Genomic DNA, 4,239 nt, shown 5'->3' on the forward strand with positions numbered 1-4,239 from the left:
TCTGGAGCAGGCTCCAGGTTCTGAGCTGTAGGCACAGAGCCCAACGTGGCGCTTGAACTCACCAGCTATGAGATCATGACCTGAACTGGAAGTTGGACACTTAACTGACTGAGCCACCCTATTGTGTCCTTGATTGTAGCCATTCTGATGGCTGTGAGGTAATATTTCATAGCAGTTTTGATTTGCATATTCCTAATGATCAGTTAGGTTGAGCATCTTTTCATTTGTCTGCTGGGCATTTGTATGTCTTCTTTGAGAAAAAATGTTTATTCATGTATTCTGTACATTTTTAAATTGGATTATTCATTTTGGATGTTGAACGTCATTAGATATTTATGTATTTTATATTAATCATTTATCAGATATATCATTTGCAAACATCTTCTCCCCTTCCATAGGTTATTTTCAATTTTGTTGTTTCCTTCCCTATGCAGAAAGTTTTAATTTTTATGAAGTCTGAATATTTTATTTTTGCTTTAGTTTCTCTTGCCTCAGGAGACATATCTATAAAGAAGTTGAGATGACCAATATCAAAGAGGTTACTGCTTGTGTTATCTAGGATTTCTAGGATTTCATGTCCTATATTTAGCTCTTTAATCCATTTTGAGTTGATTTTGTGTATGGTGTAAGAAAGCTTTCCAGATTCATTTATTTGCATGCTGCTGTCCAGGTTTCCAAGCATATTTGTTGAAGAGACTGTCTTTATCCCCTTGAATATTCTTTCCAGTTTTGTCAAACATTAATTAACCATATAATTGTTGGTTCACTTCTGGGTTATCTATTCTACTCCAACAATCTCTGTGTTTATTTTTTGCCAGTATCATACTGTTTTCCTTAAGTTTAATTTATTTATGAAAGACAAATTATGTCAATTCAAATTACTTTAAAAAATTTTTAACGTTTATTTATTTTTGAGACAGAGAGAGACAGAGCATGAATGGGGGAGGGTCACAGAGAGAGGGAGACACAGAATCTGAAACAGGCTCCAGGCTCTGAGCAGTCCGCACAGAGCCTGACACGGGGCTTGAACTCACGGACCACGAGATCATGACCTGAGCCGAAGTCGGATGCTCAACTGACTGAGCCACCCAGGCGCCCCTCAAATTACTTTTAAAAAAACTATTTGAATGTATTTCCTTCTTCTTTCCAGCTTAATTATTTTCCATAACTTTATGTTCTCTGTCAACTACTCTCTTCTATGCTTCTTTAATTCTTGTTGTGACTATACACAGCTTTGCATCTCAGTTACAGCACTTTTTATTTCATATTGACCAGTATTTCTGTCTTTTATCTCTGTAGCAAGGGTTTCTATGTTATTTTCTATGCTTTTTCCCAAGTCCAGTTAGTAGCCTTATAATTATTGTAAATTCTTGTTCAGATATATAACATATCAGGTTTGAGTAAGTCCCTGGCTGTGATTTCTTCTTGACCTTTCTTTTGGGGAGAATTCCTCCATATTGTGATTTTTACTAAGCATCTGTCTTCTGCAAGCATTGAAAGCTTGTTATGTTTCCTGAATCTGAGAGTAATGCTATATTAAAAAGGGATCATATACTACCCAGGACCTAGAACTTCAGGAAGTGTTACTGGTGTATATTGTGTGCACTTTTCTGTTGTGTTTTGGCTACTCTTTACCACCGGCCAGTCCCCTACAAATTTCTCCTTGCTTGCAGTGGGGAGTGTTAGGAACTTTAACTATGTGTGCTTATTCATGTTTCTTAAAATAAGTCTTGAACCTTTCATGCTGTTTCAACTCCAATAATGCAGATCCTGTTACCAGTCCCCATATCAATTTCTTGGGTGTTCCAAATGTTCTCACCTCACTACAGTTGTGCTTGAGTTTTCAATAATTATCCAGAGGTATAAATAAGTGGTATAGAAGATAATATTGTGGAAAATAATGAAGTAGAAAGCAGAGGGAAATAAAAGTGATGGTTCATGAAGGGAGACTGAGGGAACTCAGTGACTCCAAAACCCAAAACAATATCTCTGTCATTGGAGTCCCAAGAGAAGAATAGCAGTAAAAAAGACAGAAGATTTATTTGAAAAAATTATAGCTGAGAACTCCCCTAATCTAGGAAAGAAAACAGGCATTTAAGTCCAAGAGACACAGAGAACACCCCTCAAAATCTACAAAAAAGAAAAAAAAGGTCAACACCAAGGCATATCACAGTAAAACTTGCAAAATACAAAGATAAAGAGAATTCTGAAAGAAACTAGTGACAAAATGTCCTTAACCCACAAGGTTAGACACATAAGTTGAGTAGCCGATCTGTCTACTGAAACTTGGCAGGCCAGAAGGGAGTGGCAGGAAATATTCAATGTGATGGATAGGAAAATATGAAGCCAAGAATCCTTTATACAGCAAGGCTGTCTTTAAAAATAAAAAGTGAAATAAAGGCTTTCTCATAAAAAAAAAACAGTCTGTGAACACTAAGCCAGTTTTGCAAGAATTTTTATTGGGACCCTGTGAGTAGTGGAGAAAAAAAAAAGGCCAAAGGAACAAAGATTACAAGTGAACAGAAAACATCACCAAAACCACCAACTCTACAGTTAACACAATAACACTAAATTCATATCTTTTGATAATTGCTCAATGTAAATGGATCAAATGCTCCAATCAAAAGACATAGGGTATCAGAATGGAAAAAATATATATATATACTCTGCCTACAAGAGACCAATTTTAGACCCAACGATACATACAGATTGAAAATTAAAGGATGAAGAACCATCTATCATGCTAGGAACATCAAAAGAAAGATGAAGTAACCATACTTATATCAGAAAAACTATATTTTAAAACCAAGACTGTAACAAGATATGAAGAATGGCATTTCATCATAATTAAGGGGGTTATCCATCAAGAACAGCTAACAATTATAAATATTTATGGCCATAACTTTGAGGAACACAAATATATAAATCAACTAATAACAAACATAAGTAAACTTATTGATAATAATACCATAATATTGGGGGACTTTAATACTTTACTTACAACAATGGAGAGATCTTCTAAGCAGAAAAGCAATGAGGAAACAATGGCTTTGAATGACACATTGGACTGGATGGACTTAAGAGAGATTCAGAGCATTCCTGCCTAAAGCAGTGGGATACAGTTTCTTTTCTACTGCATAAGGCACATTCTACAGAATAAATCACATACTGGGTCACAAATCAGCCCTCAACAGGTGTAAAACTAGCAAGGTCATACCATGCATATTTTGGGATCACAACACTGTGAAACTTGGAAGTCAACCAGAAAAAAAAAATTGGAAATCCCTGCAATACATGGAATTTAAATAACATCCTACTAAAGAAATAATTGTTTAACCAGTAAGTTAAGGAAAAAATTAAAACTACATTGAAGCAAATGAAAATGAAAACATTACAGCCAAAATCTTTAGGATGAAACAAAGGCAGGCATAAGAGAAAAGTATACTGCAATCAGGCCTATCTCAAGATACAGGAAAGGTACATAACACAAAATCTAACCTTGCATCTAAAGGAACTATAAAAGGAAAAGCAAGTAAAGACTAAAGTCAGCAAAATAAGACATTAGATTAAAGATTAGAGTAGATATAAATGATATAGAAACAAACAAATGAACAAAAAAAACCAGTAGGACATCAACAAAATGAAGAGCTGGTTCTTTGAAAGAATTTTTAAAAAAATTAAAAAAATTGTAGATGACATGACACCCTATGTAGGACCACCCGCCCCCCGCCAAAGAAACACACACAGAAAATTTCTAGAAATGATACATGAATTTAACAAAGTCACAAGATATAAAATCAACACGCACAAATCTGGAACAGATCCATGTGCAAATTCACCCAAGAAAAAAAAGTACATAGGAATAAACTAATAAAGAGGTAAAAGATCTATACTCTGAAAACTATAGAATAATTACAAAAGAAAATGAAGAGGACACAAAGAAATGGAAAAGCATTCCATGTTTTTGGATTGGAAGAACAAATATTGTTAAAATATCTATACTACCCAAAGCAATATACATATTGAATGCAATACCTATCAAAATACCACCAACATTTTTCACAGAGCTAAAACAAACAATACCAAAATTGTATGGAACTCAAAAAACATCCTGAATATCCAAAGCAATCCTGAAAATGAAAAAAAACAAAACTGGAGGCATAATGATTCCATATTTTAAGCTATATTACCAAGCTGTGGACATTAAGACAGTATGATACTAGCACAGAAACAGACACA

The sequence above is a fragment of the Panthera uncia genome (genome assembly GCF_023721935.1).
Source record: "Panthera uncia isolate 11264 chromosome A1 unlocalized genomic scaffold, Puncia_PCG_1.0 HiC_scaffold_17, whole genome shotgun sequence".
Taxonomy (NCBI): Eukaryota; Metazoa; Chordata; class Mammalia; order Carnivora; family Felidae; genus Panthera; species Panthera uncia.